Source organism: Pinus tabuliformis, chromosome 2_1 (genome assembly GCF_031772625.1).
Source record: "Pinus tabuliformis cultivar Carrire ecotype Pingquan chromosome 2_1, CPIR1, whole genome shotgun sequence".
Taxonomy (NCBI): domain Eukaryota; kingdom Viridiplantae; phylum Streptophyta; class Pinopsida; order Pinales; family Pinaceae; genus Pinus; species Pinus tabuliformis.
This window is the reverse complement of record NC_142299.1, coordinates 954,528,516-954,551,153: the sequence shown is the minus strand read 5'-3', so window position 1 is coordinate 954,551,153 and position 22,638 is coordinate 954,528,516. Positions and strand designations below refer to the sequence as shown.

General features: G+C 39.8%; 1 protein-coding gene and 1 pseudogene across 2 annotated transcripts in view; one reads left to right on the top strand and one right to left on the bottom strand.

Moving 5' to 3' along the window:
- The window catches only part of LOC149203812 (actin-related protein 2), a 240,248-nt gene that overhangs the window by 129,176 nt on the left and 88,434 nt on the right, over nucleotides 1-22,638 (bottom strand). The window lies entirely within an intron of this gene.
- Nucleotides 10,896-11,790, top strand: LOC149203813 (large ribosomal subunit protein uL18 pseudogene; annotated as a pseudogene).

Here is a 22,638-nt window from a genome sequence, read left to right as displayed (position 1 = left end):
AAACAATCTTCAAAATGCTTCGATTTTTCCTCCTAAAGTTCTTCTCTTCTTCGTCAGTTATTAGGCTCTTGTTTCTTATAGTCGAACTTGGATGAATGTTGTCCCAAATGAGGTCGAGATTCTCTTATATATAGGTTTCTTAGATACCCTTAATAGGCTGATTTGACATCTCTAGAAGGTCGACTTGTTGACTGTAGGCCAACCTTTTGACTGTAGGCCGACTTGTCTTGCAGGGATCTTTGACATACTTTATGACCCAAATAAATTTCTTTTACATGATACAAAGTGCCCAATGGGTTCTTTCATATATGACAATGACTCAATAGACGTCTTGATCTTATGACTAAGCCTAGAAGCACTCAATGGGTGCTTGACCTACAAATAAAATGACCTTGAGCATGAAACCCATGCTACAAAAATAATTATAATATTTTTTCTTTCTTTTTACAATATACAAGAATCAAGAGTACATTTCATATTTAGGAAGACTAAACCTAGTTACCTATTTCAACAAATTTCAAGACGTCAAGCTAATTGATGAAGTTTGTTGCGATCTAATTTATCATTGAATAAGGGTGGAAATTACATCTTTAATTGGAGGCCAAGTTTAGAAAATATGGAGGCCGAATTTGATTTTATTATCTGAGTGCATTGTTGAGTTTATACTTTCTAAGGAGGGGTCGAGTTTCATATCTTCCATCAAAGAGCTGACTTTCATTATAACTCCCTTAGTCCAAATGTCGATTTCTTGTAGATCAAATTGTTACACGTCACTTTGTCGCATTAGGCAAATGACCATCAATTTGGATCTTTCGATATCCATAAATGTGTTCCAAAGCATTCCCCTGCAAAGTTAGAATCCAAACTATCCCAAAGAGAGTGAAATTTCTGGATCCCATGGCTCAAAACCCTGTTTTTGGCTTCCTACGCAGTTCCCTAGTCAATCATTGTGCATACGCAGAAGAGTCCATTAGACAATGTGCATAAGTGCGCTTTGTCTTACACATGGCCTGCGCACATGACTTAACGCATGTAAAAATAAAAAGTAAGTCTAGAAGCATTGTTAGTCGTATCTATTCCAACTAACAAGCTTTGAATGGATCCCTTTTCAACCCTAATCCCTACCATCCTGCAGGTACTCCCTCTCTTTGTGGAACCCTTATCCCACCATTAGTGGATCTCATCCCTTGGGAAATGGATCCCAAACTTCCCACTCTTGGCCTATAAAGCTAACATAGCCCTGAGGATTGAGGAGGATTGTTGGAAGTAGGCTTATGTTGCAGAAAAAACATTGGAAGGCTATTCATTCAAGGAGAGAGTTGGAGATTGTGGGAAGGGACTTGCAACATCAAGGCTTCAAGGTTATAAGTCTATTCTCCATTTTATTAATATAAAAGCAATTGTTCTTCCTCAATAATGTCTTTCTTGATATGATTTGTGGGATTCCTTGATCACCTACATAGATTATGATTGCATATTGATCAATTTATGATATATGATTGAGTTAATTAGTTCATTTATCTCTTATGCTATATATTGGATGCTTTGATCTTGTGTATGTTTCTATCTATGCAAATCTCCTTCAGGACATCATGGAGAAGTTGTGGGAAGCATTGGGAAGATCTCTAAAGCATCAAGGAGAAGCAGATGGTCGAAAGCTCTGAAAGGGACTTCATCAGCCATTTCGATTAAATGGTAAGTGACCTCTATCATAGTGTTTGTTTCAGTCAATTGCAATATAGGGAAAGGTAACAATTCCTTGTTGTTTGTTACTAGATTTCTCTAAGGTCTAGGGAGATTGCTCTTGTTTGCAAGAGGGATAAGTCCACATAACAAATTGGTGACTTCGTTGGGGATTCATCTCTCTCCATTATTTTCCTTGTTTGACCTTTTGAACCTTTTGTAGAAGCCCTCTTTGAGTGTTTGGAAATCTTCAAAATCTGGATTTTGGGTTTTATTTGACTTGTTTTTTTAATTTTTTCCAAAATTTCCCATTGTGCGCACTTTAGCTTCAGGCACAGAGCACACTTGTGCGCACTTTTCTTTCTGCAATAATGCATATGCGCACTAGTTTGCTCTATGACCTACGCACATACCTGGAATTTTTGAAAATTTCAGTTTTATCCTCATCAAGTCCAGAATTTTTGGTTTTTCCTATTTAGTTACACTTGTTTGTACCTTCTTTGAGTCTTTGTCAGTCTGGCTGAGTGTTGTGAAAGGATTTGCTTGTAATCTTCTTGCTTTTTCAAATTAGGGTAAAGTCTTATCTGGTGAATGGTCAATCAGAGAGATTAGTTGGTCTTGCCTTGCTATATGTTTGTCTTTCTTCTTTCGATCAAATCAGGGCTTGAGTTTAGTTTGCTCTTTTGTGAAAGATTGTTTTGTGAAAAGCAATGATGTACACAACTGGGTATTGTTTGTGAAAAAACTTTTTATGCTAGTTTCGAAAGGAAAAGTCATTTTCCTTCCGTTGTTTTAGTGTTTATGTACTATACTCTTTACCGCAAGTGAATTCATAACATTCAATTAAGGAAAATTCATTTTAGTGTTCATTGATTTCTTCTTGCATTTTGCAAATTCCCGAGTGATTGTATGTGTAAAGAGAAATTTCTTGATTTTTTGTGTTATTGGGCAAAGTGAAATTTTGAAGTTAATTTCAATGTTTGGGTAATTCGAAATTGGACATCTGCATTTAGGAAAAGGGATGTAGTGGGATTTGCGAGTTTTTACATTTTCGTTGAAAAATTAAAAGACTCTTTCCTTACTTCAGATAGAAATTCATTGAAAAGAAAAGATTACAATTTCATTTTTTATTGAATTAAGATTTGCGTCAAATCATAATTCCATCAGTTTCACGTCCATTACCTTTGAGTAAATAACACCTCTTAAAATAAACGCTAATAAAATCAATCAAGAATTTTTTTATCCTAGGGTTCTTTTCCACTTACATTAGATCAGGTTGTAGGGTTTTGGAATAGTGAAGTGCGTTAACTTTCCAAAGCTGCAAACAAACATTAGCATCTTGTGATAGGGAGAAAATCCCATTTACTGCAATTTTGCTCTTTGAAGCTCCCCTTACAAAAGAGTCAAGCACGAGATCATATCAGACCCAGTGGAGTGATCGACCCCACTTCATTGGCTACGATAGAGTGATTTACATGTATTAAAAATGGTGCCAAAAGGTACTTGGGAGTCACTTGGAAGTAAACCTCATATTAACCATGTTGAGGAACTTTCAAGGGGATTGAGCTTTGTTACTCTACCCTTGCGTGTATGTCTGATCTATGATTGTCCCCCCAGGTTAAATTGTTTTATGTGGTAACCTTAGAGACCATAATCTTAGGGCTTTTAACCTAGGTGACAATAGAGGGTAAGTCTCTGTTGTACCTAGAACAGACATTGGCTAGACTCACTTAGACCTTTTTGGAGGGTATTCTTCATTCGAGATGGCATAAATGAAGTTTACTTGCATTAGATCGTGTACATTAAGCAGGTTGTCAACGTAACTAGTTCCACCCACTCTATCTATAACCACTTTTCACTTTGATCTCCGCGATGTTGGGTTTCATCACCAACTAGTGATTTTATTGTGACAAGTTTGTTTGCATGGTTTGAATCCTTAGATTTTTTAGCGTGTTAATTGTTTGTTTTCACTTTTTACAGACCTTAGGATTGGACTGTGAATATTGTTTGATTTTGTGATAAAAATTTCATCCTAGCTGATTCACCAAGGTAGTCGCGTAGAATGCAAGGTAAACCCCCTAAATATACACCTAGTCAATTGGAAAAGATAAAAATTGAAAGGTCAAAATCAACAGGACTTAGAACCTCAAACAACCTGAAACATCTACAATTTTACAATTTGTGACAGTAGAAATCGAAGTGAATCTGAAGCAAGAAGTAGAATCAGGCTTAGTTCATTCTAGCCCAGAAATTACCTAAGTAGTTCAAACTGAATCTGTTACTAGTGAAGTTTTAAATATTGAACTAACTGAACTAGAAGTAGAAGAACCTGAGTCTGATATTTCTCAACCTGAATCACCTTCGGCTGTTATAGCTCCTACTCCTGCTCCACCTTCACCTCGAAGGAATTTGATAATTACGACTAGATTACCTCCTGGATTAATTAGCATTGAAGATATTACTGGGAATGAGAAGGAAGATTCACCTCGTACTCCAGTTACCACTGGTGAACCTTTTGATCCAAGAGTTCCTTTCGATCCTTTCTGACCTAATCCTTGGTATTCTACCCCTTTGAACTTTTTAGGTCTTAGTTTTCCACCTCACTGCATTCCTTTTTATTCACTGAGAAGAACCATGTCAAAAATTCCTCTTGGGAGCCAACCTACTGATTCATCTATGTTTACCAACTCACCGAAATCATTGTTTTATGGTGGTCCGTCAGTTCCTCTTGGATACCAACCACTTACTGGGACTTTTTCAAGAGCTACTCCTCAACCTTCTACTTGGCCATTTGGTTTATCTACATCTATTGTTCAAAGCATGACATCCATGCCTAAAGTGCCTACAGCATTAGACCAATATGTTCACATGGTATCCAGTAACTTAGGTAACCCTCGAGTAACCCCAACTAGTGTTTATTACCTGCTTGGGAGGCAACCACCTTATCCTCCATTTGGAGGACAACCTGTTGTCAGATCTTATCCTATGGTTGGAGGTCAACCTTTTACTGGAAATTATGGTCAGATACCTCAGCTCGGTCTAGGTCAACCTAACCTGTTGTAGCTCAACCTTTGCTTGGTACTCCTTACCCTAGGACGAACATTATTTGGAACCCTGCTTTTGCTCAACAATTTTCTCCAGTTGCTCCACAAGTGCCAGTTTATCAACTTGTTCAGCCTACTAGACAACCTATTCCTCAAATACCTATTCCAAGTATTGTTGTACCTGTCCAGCAACTTGTTCAGGGAATTCCGCAAACAGTTGTCCAACAATCTGTCCAAGGAATTCCTCAAACACCTGTTCAGCAACCAATCCAACAACCTGTTCAACAACCAATACAACAACCTATTCAGAGTGCGCCTCAGACACCTGTTTCACAACCGATCCCAAGTTCACCTCAGACACCTATCCCAGGAGTATCGCAAACAATCGTTCAAGTTACCCCTCAAATTCTTGTTCCTCAAACTACACAGGCAATCCCTCAGGCTTCTGCTTATCAAACTGGTCATATCATCCAATCTACACCATAGATTCCTATTGGACAACCTGGTATAAGAACAATGCAAGCACCTTTTCAAGGCCAAGCTTTCCAAAGCCCACCTTTTCAAGGTCAAGCTTATCAAGTTCCACCTTTTCAAGGACAAGTTTTTCAAAGTCCACCTTTCCAAGGTCAAGCTTTCCAAAACCAACCTTTTCAAGGTCAATTTATCCAAAGTCAACCTATTCAAAGTCAATTTGTTCAAGGTTAACCTTTACAAGCTCAACTTGTACAGGGGCAATATTACTTGGGTCAAATGGGTCAAAGTCAACCTTTCTAGAGTCAACCATACCCTAGTCATACTTATCAAGTCCCTGTTCAACCTCAACCTGGTATGGTTCACCTTGGTTACCCTAGTGGAATCCCAATTCCAACTGCACAAGCTATTCCAAGATATCCTAGGTATCCTCCTCCAGGGGTTGGACTTAACCCGCAAGGTTATCAAACTTTACAGCAAGATCCTAACCAGCATTTACCGTTCATTGCAACCTTAGATTTACCAAATTTATCTTGGTTAATTAACAATCCTATTTATTATTAGCCTTTTTGGTTGGCGATTCCCACCAAGTTACCGAGTGACATACCCAAATTTGAAGGCAAATCAAGAGAAGAACCATCCAATCATGTGATGACATATCATCTTTGGTGTGCATCGAATTTTTTAATCGATGATTCTATCCGACTTTGCCTTTTCCAACGAACTTTAACCAGTTCGGCAACCAAATGGTACATTGAGCTACCTCGCGCTTCTTTCCATAACTTTAACTCTAGCAACAACTTTTTTAACCCATTTCCAGCTACCAATTCGCTACGATACTGGTACCGAACTATTGACTTCCTTAAAACAATCAAAATCGACTCACATTTCCGATCATATACATGAATGGAGACATAGATGTCGGTTAGTCAAAGTTTTTATTCCAAATCATATTTTAGCTTAATGGTTTACGAAGTCATTACTTCCCATTATTACCGAGGATGTTGCTAAGGGAGGTGTTGTGACGGAAGAGCAGGTAATTGCTCGTGCCTAGTATTTAGACTTAGTCTATACTCAATCTGGCACCTTGTATGAGAAAATCCTAAATTTACCGCACCTAGCAATTTTAAATGATCAAATAGTTTCAACTCCTACATGATCTAATGTCGTTGATGGTATAATAGGTTCTATTAGCCAACAGTCTAAGGGGAAAAAGAAAAATCTAAAAGTACTCAGACTTTGGCCATACAAGATTCACCCACTGAATACAAGATTCACCTGCTGAAAGCCTTTCTCTAGAAGCTATTTCCTAAATCAATGTCGTAAAATCATCTACCAGCAAGAGTCAATCGTCCGAAGGTAAAAAGAAGGGAAAGGTAAATCAAAACAAAATGCTTCTCCAAAAGAGAAACCCACTAAAATTGAACCTACTGACGAGAAACGGAAACCTCGCTATCCTTGCCTTATTTGCAATGAGGATCATTATATGAAGGAATGCCCACATCAGGTAGAGGTTTCCAAATTCATTAAAGGTTCTCCAACTCTCGTTGTTTTGAAGGATCCATTTCCTTCTCAAGACAGCAAAATGGTTTCTCATAACACATCTTCCTCTTCCGCATCACAAGATATCATGATGATGTCTTCGCAGCAAGTTATGGTAGCTATGAGATCAAAATATTACGGATCTAAGGGTCCTGTGGTCAATGGGAACGAGACTAGTTCATTTGGTCAACCTTCCAGTTCAATTCCTCCTCCTCCTTCTAAACCATTACAGATCGAGAAACTGAATCCTGACATGATGATTCGACCACCTCCCAAAGGTGTGCTTCGAAAATCAACTTTCAATCCACATGCTAGAGCTGCACAAAATTACAACATTGTTGAAGACCTGGCTATGTCTCCTTCCACAATGTCAGCTCTTGAGGTGCTACAAACATGTCCAACACAGCGAAAGCTATTGTTGTCAGCCATTGGAGCTATTGATCCGCAGGATTCTAATCTAATTATCTTTGATCTTGAGAGTCATATACTTAGACTTCCAAATTATAGTTTTTGTCAAAACCAGATGAGTGTTTCGCACAGTTGTTGGCGAAGGAGCTTCTCCGTGTATCATGTTAATTGCTTGTTGGAAGCTTTAGGTTCTCCAACTATCAATCAGTCACATACCACTCTGAAAGCCTTTGTTGGAAGAGACTTTCACCCTTATGGAATCCTAAATTATCTGCCCATAGAGTTAGAGGGTAAGACGGTCGTGATCGAAGTTGAAGTTGTTGATGCTCAGCTTGATTACAACCTTTTGCTTGGTCGAAGTTGGACCTACGCTATGTCAGCAGTGGTCTTAGTGCCTTTCCGTATGATACAATTTCCTCACAAACGGAAAATTGTCAAAGTAGACCAATTGTCTTACTACACTTCTGACCCTAACTCTACAAGTGGCATACATTTAGTGGGAAAAATGAATACTCTTTATGAGGATATTGGTGTTGGTTTGCTCAAAGACTCATCACTGATGGGAACCTTTACACTCCCTCCACCTAACTTTCCTTCTAATTTTGCCGAGGTTAACATGATTACATCAAGCACTATGGAATCTTCTGATCCATGGATAGTGCCTTCAGAGTTTGAATTGACCTCCTATGGCAATGAGATGCCTTTGAGCCCGCTTGAATTGGCTTACCAGGTAGTTCAATCATTTTCCGACCCATCATCTTCTGAGATTGATCGAGTGAATACGATCAATGATGATTATTCTCCTTTACCTTGGTTAGAACCAGTTTCACTTCCTGATCCTTTTGACTATACATTTCCGATTGACGAAAGTATTATGGAGGTCATGACTTCGGATGAAATTCCATGGAATGATTATCATCATCGTTCATCTTTTCTACCTGACCCTGATAAAATCGAGAATGATTTTTCAACTATGTTTTCGCCTGAGATTGTAGATAGTCTGGAATGGCCCATTTTAGTTTTTCAAGCTGAATCCGAAAGGAATTTGGGAAATATATCTACAACGATTTCCATTGACATCTTAGTCAAAACAGGAATTATTGAAAATATTCACATAGGCACTTCGTGTTCATTTGAAGAGATTTGAACATATAAAGCCCTATTTCAAGAATTTTGTAATATTTTTGCCTAGTCCTATGAGGAAATGCCAAGAATTGACCCAAGCATTGTTGTGCACGAGATCAAGACTTACCCGATGCAAAACCTATCAGACAACGATTACATCCAGTGCATCCACAAAAGGTTGTTGCGATTAAAGTTGAGGTCGAGAAACTGCTCAAAGCAAGTTTCATCTACCCGGTTCCCTTGACTGATTGGGTGTCCAATATTGTACATGTTAACAAGAAGTAGGGAACCATTAGAGTATGCATCGATTACAGGGATATCAATAAGGCTTGTCCAAAGGAAAACTATCCTACCCCCTATATCGATCAAATCATTGACGATTGTGTTGGAAATGAAATGTTTTCATTTATGGATGGATTTTCTAGCTACAACCAAATCAACATACTCCCAGCTGATCAACATAAAACCGCGTTCATTTGTCCATGGGGGACTTTTTCCTATCGAAAACTCCCATTCGGTTTGAAGAATGTCGGTGCAACTTTCCAACGGGCTATGTCTTATGCATTTCACGATATCAAGCATATTGTGCAACCTTATTTGGATGACTTGCCAGCTCATTCGCTGAGACGGGAAGACCATCCAATGCATTTGAGAGCTATCTTTATCAAATGTCGTCACTACAATATACGCTTGAATCCCCACAAGTGTGTTTTTTGTGTGCAATCTGGTCGATTGCTAGGATTTGTCATTTCAAAGGAAGGCATTCGTGTTGATCCGCTCAAGGTTGAGGTTATTCTAAATTTGCCTCCTCCTTCCAATCTTCGCCAACTCCAAAGTTTGCAAGGGAAAGCAAACTTTCTAAGTTTCTACATCGATTCATCCAAAACTACGCCAAGTTAACTAAAGGTTTTACTCAACTGTTGAAAAAGGGCATCTCATTTACTTGGGATGAAGTGGCTCAAAAGGCCTTTGATGCACTTCAACATGCGTTGACCCATACTTATCTATCGCATCCTCCCGATTATCATCGAGACTACTTTTTATACTTAGTTGCATCCGATGTCACTATTGGCATGGTTTTAGTTCAAGAAGACGAATTGAACGAAGAGCATGTGATATATTACTTAAGCAGAAATTTGACCAAAACTGAAGCAAAATATGCACATGTAGAGAAATTGACCTTCGCAAAACGTTTTCGTCACTAAATTCTATTGCGCAAGACTACTTTGATTTCCCATTGCAACCCCATGGTTTACATTCTTACGAAACAATTGCTAGGGGCAAGTATTCCAAATGGATAGTTATCCTGCAAGAATTCGATTTGGAATTCATAAAATCTAAATCTAAGAAATCGCTAGTATTTGTTGAATTATTATGTGACTTTCCCCATACTGAGACGGAAACCATGGCAGAGGATTCTCTTCCAAATGAATCTCTCTTTCTTATCAGTACTTTAGACCCCTGGTATGGAGATATCATCATTTATCTTCAGACCCAGACATTTTGGCCAAAACTCAGTCGAACTGATCGTCATCGTATCTGGTACCAATCCCAGCAATACAATATTGTTGGCGATACACTTTATCATCGTGGTGCCAATTCCATCTTCAGACAATGTTTAACTCACAAGGAAGCCAAAAAGGCATTAAATGACTTACATTATGGAGCTTGTGGCAGTGATATGTTAGGGTTTGTCACTACTCAAAAGATCTTGCGCGCGGGGCATTTCTGGCCTTCTATGTTCAAAGACTGTATAATTGCGGTCTGGAAATGCCACAATTGGTAGATCTACGATCAAAAAATGTGTGCACACCCAACTCTTCTTCACCCAATCATTGTTCTCTGTTGGACACCTAATCCTCTAAGGGTTGGTGTAGAATGTGAACAACCATGAGAGTCCAAGAGACCTTGGGATGTAGAACCCAAAGGTCACACGAATGTACTATAAATGTATATCATTGTCAAATAATAGATGGACTCTCCTGCTTATCTTTAATATTTTGTTGCTGCCATGTGTGTGTTTAACATGGTATCAGAGCTGGATGGTCATTCCTGGCCCTCTGCCACTTAGATTTTCTATTCTGAAACCCTTGTCAGCTATATTTGAGTTGGGTTCTCTCCTTACACCTGCCATCTCTGCCCATTCTTTCAAAATAACAAAAAAAATTGGGTGTTTTCCCTCATATTCGGGTATGTCACCTGTCTTTCTGTTCGATTCTTTAATTCATGTCTTGTACGTTTGAATGGTGCTTCTGAGCTCTGCATTAAGCAGTTGCGCATTGTTTTTGAAAGGGTCACTGAATGAATTGTTGGTTGAGCTATTTGCCATGAATTGAATGTTGTGTTGATGTATCTGAACGTTGGTGATTCCTTGTGCATGAATATAACGCTCCTTCCCTCGGGAATATCAGCGCCATTCTCACTGCCATTCTGCTGAGCATAGTAACGCATCAACTCCCATATCATCCGTTGCTTTGACTGCCATACGCTCTGCTTTGTCGAGAACGATGTTGGACGCAGAATTCTCCATATACATGTGGTGCTGGTAGTGTGGAAGCCGAGACCCCGTGCAGGTGCACCCATGTTAGGAAACTAACCGCCATTACCAAATCTGAAGAAATCATGGGGAGGTAACGTTGGATGTAGAGGCATGCTTGCAAGTTGACCACCGTGTACGTTGAATTGTGGTGGATGTCTAATTCCAGGTTCAGGAAAACGTTGCATATAAAGCCCCTGTCCCTCTCTGCGTGCTTGTGGTGTTTGCGTTGTCAAGGGAGGTCCAATTTCCAGATCCAACCTACATTTGATCTCGCCTACATCTAATAGAGGTTGTTTGAGCCACCTGTTCAACAACCTCTTCCCCATACCAGCAGTACAAGTCCTATTCATCAGTCCAAACAAGTTGAAATTCTTGTCTGCATCTGTCTTACTTTCAAGAACATTTAAAGCTCGTAGTGTTGCAGCGTCCAACCGCATGTAGCTCTCCAAGCTATACCGTTGTATGTTAAATCTCCCATAATTGTTATCATTTGCAAGAAAAATTGTATAAGAGAGGTATTGAGCCTGAGAACATAGAAGAATTGTACAAGTCAGTGCATGCTGCAATTCGAGCAGACCCAACAATCAATATGTTGGGAATGAGGAGGCCACTGGAGAGGACTACAATGTTGAGCCAAATGATTCAAGGAGGCCATTCAGAGCTTTGTTGGACGTAGGTCTTGTGAGGACCACCACTGGCAACAGAGTTTTCGGAGCTCTGAAGGGTGCTTTGGATGGAGGATTAGATATTCCTCACAGCGACAAGCGTTTTGCTGGTTATAACAAGGAAAGCAAGAGCTTGGATGCTAAGGTCCATCGAAAGTATATTTTTGGAGGTCACGTCGCTTCATACATGAAGACATTGAGAGAAGATGAGCCAGATAAGTATCAATCACAGTTTTCTGAATATGTTAAGAGAGGAGAGCCCCTAAAGATTCGACTCCTAATACTTGTGTCATTGTTTTACTTATGTTATTGATTGGAGCATATCGAAATTTCATGTTTGTGCCTAAGCTTACGGTAGACCTAAACTCTTATATGAACTTTGTAAAGGAGGTGAGGTATACCAAATCTCAACTCTTTGTCATGCGAGTGCGAGGTATGAACATTGGTTTTGCAAAATCCAGTGGTTGTTGACTGTTTCCCCTAGAATCCTTAATTGAAGGGGTGTTTCTTGATAAACAAGTTGTTAATAGAACATAAGAAGTCGATTACATTGATTGTGATTGGCAGAGACAAAATAGTGCTTTCTGTCCCCAAGACTTCCTCTGTAACATGAAAATGCCACTGGCGGTGACAACGATGGTAATTGTTTGAACCTGTACTTCAAAAAACATCGTTCATTGCGTTCCTAACTTAGTTGGTAATGCAAAGAACCTATTTCCTCGTCCACCTTTGTAATGGTAATTTCCCACGAGTGTTGTAAGGATCAAAGTGAGTTCTCTTCCTATTAATCTCCCTCCATCCAGTAGCAATATATGGTGCATTATTTTGCGTTCAGGCTATTACAAAGAGGAAGTGATACATTATTTGGAGCATGATGTTAGCTTGAATGGTATGTATACTTGTTGCAACTGATCTGTGGTGTGTGAAAGCCATGATATATGTATGTGGAAGATTGTGCATGGTTCATTGGTATCTTTCTATGAAGACTGTAATTTGGTATGGGTATGTTGGCTCACATATATGATGCATGGTTGGTGCGTGGTTGCTATTTAAATCATTGAAACATATAAAGTCAAATTACAATGTTATTTTGGAGATAATTGCAAAAATATATCAAATTTTTTTTTACTATTTTGGGCCCAGCTCCACCTCTATCTCTTGGGATTTATTTTATCAATTGAAGCACAATGGTGCATTTCTAGTTGAAATCCTTTGAGGTCTTCATTTTTGTTGAGATAATGGCCATAATCAATGATTTTTTAGAGCTATTGAGCACATTAATGTTGTCTATTGTTGAAGACACGGTGAAGGTCAACAAAGACACTCTCTTTGACATCCAAACCTGTCTGCAAAATGCACAGGAAAACATTGATTTTTTGCAGCTTGAATCTCAGCTACAGCAAGCAGAATTACAACAATGGAGTCATCATTCTGAACCTATTTCTGTTCAGAACAATGAAACAAACTCCCATAAACAGAAAGTCAATAATGTTACAAATTCATATCCAGTGCCCAATGAAGCAGCAAGGTTACATCACATGCAGAAATTCAATCTGCATTTTCCAAGCCCATCATCAGACCTTGGGAAGAACTTGTCCACAACAAGCACAGAACAGGTCTTGGATATGACAAGGACGTTTCCTTTCATATTCTAATTACTCAAAGCCCATCCAGTTTCAGAGTACTGGATTCCTTCACGACAGTTCACCTTCAGCTGTTCCAGACTCTGCCCCTCTTCCACAGCAACAAATTGTGAAATGCCAACACTGTGACCGAGTTGGCCATCTGAAAGATCATTGTTTTGATCTTCATCCATGTAAGCACTTTCATAAAACCAGTCATTCTTCAAACAGATGCTTCAAAAACAAACCTCCTGCAAGAACAAAGATTCATCTTGGATGGATCGCTTCTTGGCAATGGGCATCAACAGCCAAGAAGATTTTCCAGTCATATGTCATAACTTGTTTTAGAGTATTGAAAAGCCTTGCAGTTGAGTTTTCCCCATCATCTCACCTTGTATCTGACAGGGGGGCAAATGATGGTCATCTACAAGCTTCAAAGCCACATCAAGCGAGCCTGAGACACAACCTGCCATACCAAATTCAAAGTTGTAGCCAGAGACAAAGATGCCCCTGAGCATGCCTTCAGTCGGTGATACCTCTTCAAAGAATAGGGGACACTTCATCTAGCAGAAGACTTCAGCTTCTTCCCAGTTTTGGAAGAGTTCCAGGAATTGCATTAAACATTCCAGAGTTGGCGGTAATCCTTAAACCATCACAGGTTGAGACCTCCCTTTTCAGGTTGAGGTTCTCCCTTTTATGCGGGGTGAGACCTCCCTTTCATGGTTGAAGGTTTCCTTCTTCAAAACATTAGGAGCACTCCCTCTAGCAAAAGACCTTAGCTTCATGCCAGAATTGGAAGAGTTCCAGGAACTGCACTAAGCGTTCCAGTGTTGGTGGTCATCCTTAAACCATCGCCCTTTATACCAACATTTCAGAGAGCACATTCAGCCTAGTGCTGCCATGTTTTTTGCACATTTTGTATTACAACTCTCTAGTTGGACTCATACATACCCCTTCGAATTAAGGGGGGAATGTTGGACACCTAATCCTCTAAGGGTTGGTGTAGAATGTGAACAGCCATGAGAGTCCAAGAGACCTTGGGATGTGGAACCAAACGGTCACACGAATGTACTATAAATGTATATCATTGTCAAATAATAGATGGACTCTCTTGCTTATTTTTAATATTCTGTTGTTGCCATGTGTGTGTTTAACATTGTCGGTCCTTTCGCCAAATGGGCGTCGATTCCTTACATGTAACCCTCACTCGGCCGGGGGCATGGGTACATTATCCTTGCGGTAGATTATTTTACAAAATGGGTCGAGGCGATGCTTGCATATAAGGATGATGGTGAAACAACATCCATTTTCATATTCAATCATGTGATTGCTAGGTTTGGAGTTCCACAAGCCATCGTCACGAACCATGGTAGCCATTTTCAAAACTTTATGATGACTGATCTTACTACAAAACTAGGCCTGCATCATGACAGTTCTACTCCATATTACCTGTAGGCGAATGGCCAAGTAGAAGTCGTTAACAAGGTTTTAACCACCATGATTAAACGTATTATCAGGATTCATAAACGAGATTGGCATCTAATGTTTTTTCCAGCCTTTTGGGCATACCGTACCACAGCAAAAACTTTGACTGGTTTTACTCCTTTCCAGCTCGTTTATGGCGTGGAAGAAGTTTTACCTATTGAATGTGAAATATCATCTTTGAAACTAGCAATTGAATTATTACCAGCCACTTCTACCAAGGAAGAACGTTTCTTGTACTTAGCACGACTCGATGAGACTCATCGTGATGTTGCATTAGCTAGCGAGGCCCAAAAGAAACAAGTTAAGGCACAATATGATCAAAATGTAAAACCTCGTTCATATGCAAAAGGGGATTTAGTCTTGGTCTATGATCAAGAGCACGATAAGTTAGGCGTTGGTAAATTCAAGCCCATGTGGCATGGCCCTTATGTTGTAAAATGTGCATTGGCAAAAGGGGCCTATGAACTAGTTGATTATGACAGAATTCCTTTGGGAAAGCCCAGAAATGGTCTTTACCTAAAGAAATATTATGCTTAGATTGTTCAGTGAAGAATTTGTATATTGTTGTACCATATTTTATGTGTGGCAATTTTTAGCATCTTTTTACGATTTTTCTGCTACTTCTCCTGCTTATCTTGTGTTACACTTGATTTGCAGATGTCAACGCTCCCTCAAACTTACATTGGTTTTGTTGCTGGCGTTAGTTGTAGTACTCGAAATTTAACTTCTGCGGCCTAGGCCATTTATTCGCCCATTTCTATTCATGTGATATGCCTTGGTTGAACAACAAATAATATTGCAGAGTATAGTGTAGTGACTGATCTATTATCTGACGCAATTTCATTTGGCATTCGTCGATTGATCATTAGGTTAGATTCGCAACTCATAGTATTACATTTGAATGGTGTTTATTCAGTTAGAAGTCCTTCAATGTTAAGAATGTTTTTGCGTGTTCGTCTCTTGGAAAGAGAGTTTGATTATATCGAGTACCAACATATTCCAAGAAGTTTAAACACATTAACTAACGTATTGGATAATTATGTGTTAAATTGTTATTTGTAAAACAGATGTAAGAAATCAAAAGCAATATTCATCCATATATTGTACAAGATAGACTGAAATAGACGTAGTAGCTTTCATTAGTTAAATGTCTGTAAAAAGTGTGGTTTTTACAAAAATTGTCATCCAAAGACATGAGGCCCCATTGCATTTATTATCCGGACATGCCAATACATCATCAAAAAGCAAAAATCTAGCCCTAAGACTAGCGGCTACGCATGATGATCATGGTAGCAAACAACAGTGCAAGCTACTCATCGTAGCAAGTGACTAATAGGTCCAAGAACCTCCACAGTGTACCTCTGATAGCGGAAAGGCAAGTCATCATTCCGACATCCGGGATGTCCACGGTCAACCTCTCAATGTTGTGCTCTAACTCAGTCAATGCCTCTATTGCATTCGGGCTCTGCACTGCGAGAGCTACTGGTTGCTCACCGCATCTATCATATATGTGTAACCCTGTCAGTCTCACCAGGCCACATCTGCAGGATCGTTTTGAACAATTAGTTTTGGATGCCAAAAGACAACAAAAAATTCAAAAACAACCAAAGTGTGAAGCTTTTACCTAGATTGCCCCACTGCATCCCAGTTGGCAGTGGCATATCTGGATCATCTGTGTCATCCATGCCTATGTATGGAAAATCTTCAATCATGATGATTTGATTTTCCAACCACCTGAAGAAATCAGGAGTATATCGGATCATTGATCCTTTGCCACCTCCGTGGCGTGCCATCAGTGTGACCCATTTCAGCGTGCAAGGGTCCTGAGGTCCCCTCTCTCTATAGCTACCTGTGGAGCAAGAAGAGGGATCCGCTCTAGAGCAAATGAAATGATAAAGGCACCATAACGAAAGTTCTCGATTTTGCTTGTTTTGACTCTAGTTAGTTGCCCTTTTAGATTGGCAACTACTACCTTGTACGAGTTGAATATTGTAGGTTGCAAACACTCCATGGTAGTTTCCATCTGAGCCTTTGTAAGCAAGTGAAGAGTTGCACTTCCGCATAGTCGTGCAACGGTGAACGCAATAGCTTTCAAAGGAAGCCTCGTTATGGTTTTAATGTCAATTCTCCCATCTTTGAGAGCAGCTCTTGGAGAGCAATGTTGTATCAGATAGGTGGCATTTGTTTCACCACCTCACCTATGTCCATACAGAGAAATTTCCACCCATGGCGTGGGAGCCCAAATAAGAAGTAAATGTCATCAGCATCAATAATGAGCCTATGGTCTCCAATTATGAAGCATTCTTCTTGTACATTCCACTTGCTCACCATCCACTCTAGCAAGTCTAGTTGGGCCTTCATGCCCGGAATAGTGAAAAACTTGTACATGCCACAATTTGTCAAAATGCCTGTATGGTCTTTGGATGGTTCAAAGCAGCTATGTCTTGTTCTTCATGTTCATGCTCTCCACTCCATTTTTGCGGCTCAAAACCCTGCAAACAAACATGGAGGATCATTAGAAAAGATTCTGGTGAAATGTTTCAAGTAATTTGGGTATTTTCTATTAAAAAAATTATGCCCTCAGCGCTTTGTGCAGCTGATTGAACAAAACAGTGTGAATGTGCAGTTATAACCTTAGGAACTGTGCACATCCCGGTTTTTAGTGTGAAAAATTCAATCAATGTGCACAAGCCTGATAATGGTAAACTGCGCACATCGAGGGTGATTTTCTATTTGAAAACCCTCCCCAAAAAAAACTAAATACATGGTGAAATGTGAAATAAAAACCATGAAAACGAAGATCTCAGAGAGATGATTTACCTGGAGAAGACGACTCGTGATTTCGTCCAACGGTTTGCCCAGAATCTGCCTCTGAAGTTCTTGGTGAAAAATGAGCTCTATCACTCTCAAAGGGTAAAAAAACACAAATGGTAAAAAGTTTTTACTTTTTGGGTTTTTATAAGTTTTTAGGCTTATTAAAATATCATTTTTTGCCTATTAACCTTTAAAATCCAAATTTATAATGTTTTTGACTATATTTTTGAGCAGTGATAATGATTTTTTATTTTAAGTGTGCAGATCATAGGTTATTTACGAAAACAAATCATTTTGGCGTTGAGTATGTTTTTATCACTTTTTTGAACTCGTTAAAAACTTACGAAAAAGCGAAAATAAGGAATTATCTTTACACCCTTTTTAGACTCCCTAAACATGAAAAGATCGTCGAGTACTTGATTGTTCGAACTCGTAAAAGTAAATGAACAACCGTCTATTCAGTATAAGTTTACCCCTTTTACGGATTGAATTAGACTATTTATGAAAATGGTATACGCTGACTAATCATGGTCAATAGAGTCTCTCCTACACTATTTTACCCTTTTTCCAGGCTTGAGGGACACAATTTACAAAAAAGGAAACAATGGAGTTTGTTGTCGCACAGATTGTCACGACAACGCTCAGACTGGGGGTTGTCACCTTGATCCCTGATCTCTTCGTTTAAGCCCGTCTCCCGCGGCTAAGGGGGGTAGACCCTATGGGATAATGGATGACCAACTGTGGACCAGTTGGGTTGGGAGGCATGAAGGGGAAAACAAGCACTAAATTGATTTTATTAAGTTTATAGACCATTGCCTTATGAAATAAATGATGAAACGATTATTTGTCGAATGCTACAAAAAATATGAAATCATTAACAATCGTTTATCATCAAAATACAAGATATTCAACAAATGCACAACGCCTAAACGATGATCCAGCAATTAAACTTCAAGAAAAATTAAATGCTTTAAAAGATCATAAAATTTAAATGCTAACCAGAGATCAGATTCATATAGCTAATCTTTAAATGATCTTCTAAGTGTATTTAACCACATGAAAATGATAAATATTAATCCCACATCAAAATTTTAGCCTCAGCAGAAAAGATATATTGCAAACACGACAAATCCTTGAGCCAACACTGAATCCGGCAAAATATTTCCAAAATATATTTTTATATTTTTCAAATAAAATAAAACTAAAGGCTAAATGAAACTTTAAATCAAAAATCTAAAAATCTAAATTAAAAGAAAACAAACTCTTTATGCTTTTTATAATTTTATAATTTTTATGAATTTTTTATTGTTATATTTTTAAAAAAATAAAATAAAAATAAACTAAACAAAATAACTCAAATCCTGAATGTTAGTTTAATCTGAATCTAAGACCTAACAAAATCTCACTCTAAAAGTAACTATGCTAACTATATCAAAGAAATTAAAAATCGATTTTTTTATTTTTTATGTTAAAAACACACTTCATAACAAATGATACGCTAAGCAAAAGAAATCGAATGAAAACTAACTAAAATTTATCCTAACTCTAAACAAAATAAACCAAATGAAAATCGAATACGCCTAAAACCCTAGCCGCATAGACTTGAAAATTTTTCGAATGCTTTGGTTATCATTTGTGCAGGTCGGACGGCATGAGGAGACTGAGAAACCGGACAGCGGAGGGAGGCTGGAAACCGGACGGCGGAGGGAAGAAGTAGCGTTTTGGGTGTTGTTTGCAGGTTGGATAGCTTGAAGGAAAGAGGGCAGAACGCAGGTCAATGAGGAAGGGAGAGCACTTAACGCAGAACGTAAGAAAAAAAATGCGCATGAAGGCAGGGTAAGGCAGGGTAAGGCAGCGTATGGATAGAACGACAACAGAAGGATGTAGCTACGGGAGAAAAGCAGTGAAGAGAAAGAGCTATAATGGTAACGTTTTCTTTGCAATTTGAAAGGCGGAAGAGGAACAGCTGCGTGGAGAGGAGGGATAGGCAGTCGAATGGAGATGATGCAATCGATGGATTGGTTGGAGCTGATGGAGCAATGTGATAACGTTCGAAGGTTTTGTTGCAGGTGTATGGCAACAAAGTTAAACACGTGGACAGTGGAACAACGTGAAGACTGAGGGATATGCATGTAGTGGATGGGCAGCAAGAGTGTGGAGTGATAGTTGCTGACAGGGGTGGCTGAGCGGACAGCGTGAAACAACGTGGAAGTGAAGCAGCGACCTGCTCTCTTCTTTTTTTTTTTTTCGAAAATTTCTTCTTGCAAATAAAAATAAACCCCGAGCAGCAAAACAGCGTTGATAAACCATCAAATTCCCTCAAAACATTTGAAAATCCACTGAAGACTATCCTTGTAAAAATGAAACCCCGGGCTGCAGACTGCTTGAGATTGCCTGATGAAACCCCAGACAACAGATAAATGGATCGGAAAACCCTCTTAAGATTTACCAGGGTTCTTAAAATTTTGAATCAGCTGCTCCAGATTTTCTGAATGAAACCCTGAAATATTTCTCAAAACCTGTACCTGCAACCTGCAATGGCAAAGAACAGAAAACCCAAAAATAATATGTGCAAGAAACGAAACTGAAAACCCTAACTAAATAATTACAATATTCACAAACTGCAGGCTCTAAAATAGCCAGATTTCTCGTTATGCCACATAAATATTTTCAGAAATTTAATTTAATGTGAAATGCTTCAGAAAAACCCTGCATGCATTCATAAAAATTTCAGATGATAAGACCGAGATTAAAACTAGCTGGGCTCTTTCAGAAAACACAGTCTGGGGTTGGCTGGTTCAGCCGAGAACTTCCCCTAACGCCCGGTAAACTCAAAACTAAGATTTCCTGCACAGCTTAAAATCAACCATTAACATAGAGGGAGAAAACAATAGTGAAATCCAGATCAAATGGAGATACCTGCCATTATATTTCAGAATCTAAACTATCATTCAAACCCCAGAGATCAGACAAGATACCTGTCACTGAATCAATCTTCATCAAGCTAAAATCAATCGCTGAAAATAAAATTATGCAAAAAAATAAAACATCTTACAGCGTTTCCAGAAGAGTAACACCAACAAGATTTCAACCCCAAAGTCTTTCTTTATTTGCACCAGAAAAAGTTTACAAGAGAGCTTTCTTCAGCACAAGACTCTCAGATCTAATCTCATCTCAAATGACCCCTAGCACCCTATTTAAAGGAAAATTTCCCAACGGCTAGTTCGAGTTATCCATGTCAAATTAATCTCGATCGTCGATGAGGATCAAGATTTCTTTTAATCTCATCCGTCGAATTTTTAAATGCATTTTACGGTTTTCTCTGGGATATGGTAGAGATGGAGGCGATCGAAGGTAGCAGGGATCGACCTGGGGTCACCTAGGTTGACGGCCTAGGTAGCTACAGTACAGGGTCTAGGTAGGTTTTAGCAGAAAGCGGCAGCCACGGTTCGGGGGTCGACAGACGGTGGAAGGGCTGTTAGGTTAATCTGGAGGTTTTTCTGCGTAAACGGCGTGGTTAATCTACAACCGGAGAGGAAGCGGAGGGTTTTTCTTTTGTTAAGAGAGCTGTTACGGGCTAAGCTGAAGGTAATAATCGAAACGACAAGGTTAAAATCATTCCCGGAGAAGAAGCAGCTGTATTGGGGAACCGGCGTTACCACGTTCCGAAGCAGCATCGACAGTAGCAGCTAAGGGCAGTTTACGGTGTCAGGTACTGAGTGTTTTTACTGTTATTTCACCATGGTAACATCTACCGAATCTATTGACCTAGAACCGACCCCGGAGGATTTGCTATCAGTTTGGGGGAAAGATGTAACTGCCCAAAACTTGGTCAAGTTCTTTGGGTCAGATGGCAGTCATGCAGTTGAGGAGCCGGCTGTGGAAGGCGCGTGGATCTACAAGAGGAAACCCGAGCAGTTAGAGGTCAAGGCGGGTGTGGATGGGTCGTGCCTCAAAGGGGGAAAGGATATCTTCTCACCATTTCTCCCGGAGAAAAGCCCTTTCCATGTCTCAGTTGGTCTCCATGGTAGCAAGCTTAAGCCTCTCTCAGGTCCAGCAAGGTTATCAGGAGGGCTCGAGGACATTATAAAGTTTCCGACCAAGCAAGGTATCTGGAGATCGGTTGGAAGGGTTTCGAAGACAGGGAATGTTGAAGTTGAAAGGGGTAATCGGCATGCAGTTAGACGCTCTCCCATAAAACAAGTTTCAAACCCCAGCCTAAGTCTAGAAGGGCTCATCACTGAGGGGAACGAGACGGTAAGGCTCGGGAAGGTGGGGAAACCCCTTTTCAGTGGAAAGGAAACAGGGAATCCAGGACAGGGGGCAACCGAGAAGGTGGTGCTGGAAGCCGGTAGTCAGTTTGCTGAGGGCGGAACAGCGTCTCAAACCCCTGTAGAAAATAGAGGGAGTCTTCAGGAGAATCAAGGAACTGCAACACCTAATCTTTTAGGAGGGGCTGTAGATCGGGGTCAGGACAAGTCTGAGGCAAATCGAAAGAAGGACTTTTCCCTAAAGAAGAAGACCTTTGAAGGCAACCTGGTACTCGGCATGGATGTCCAAGTTCAGGATGCTCTGACAGTGGCGGAATGCACCCTTGTAGGTCGAATCAGAGGGAAGGCTCTATCTGGCAAGTCCTTGAATCAGTGGGCGGAGACCCAATGGAAAAAATCCTTGTCAAATTCCTTCAGAGTGGCTCTATTAGTAAAGGGATGGTTCATGGTTAGTTTCGTTAAAAAAGAAGATGCAGATTGGGTTGCTGAGAGGAACTGGATTATTGGAAATCGCCCGGTCCTGTTTCAGAGATGGACGCCAAATTTTGATGCAAATAGGGAGAAGGCGGATGAGTTCCCAGTATGGGTCAGAGCACCAGGACTTCCTCCGTTCTTGTGGGTTGAATCAGTTTTTAAATCCATAGGGGACCTGCTGGGCACTTATCTTGAAGCTGATATGTCTTTCCTCCATACCTTCGAAAGAACAATGGCAAGGATTCTGGTTCGATTGAATCCTAAGGAGGGATTAGCGGAGTCTATAAAGCTTGAGTATGGAGAATATGTGTTTGAGCAGCCTCTGGATTATGAGCACCTTCCTTTTCGGTGCTATAGGTGCCACGAATACGGGCACTTGGCAAAGGACTGCCCTCTGGGTAATCGCAGAAGAAGGCCGCAGAAACCAGATGAGCAGAGGGAGAAAAAGATGAGGAAGGAACAGGATTATGGGGCTAAGAAACCTCTAAAGGAAGC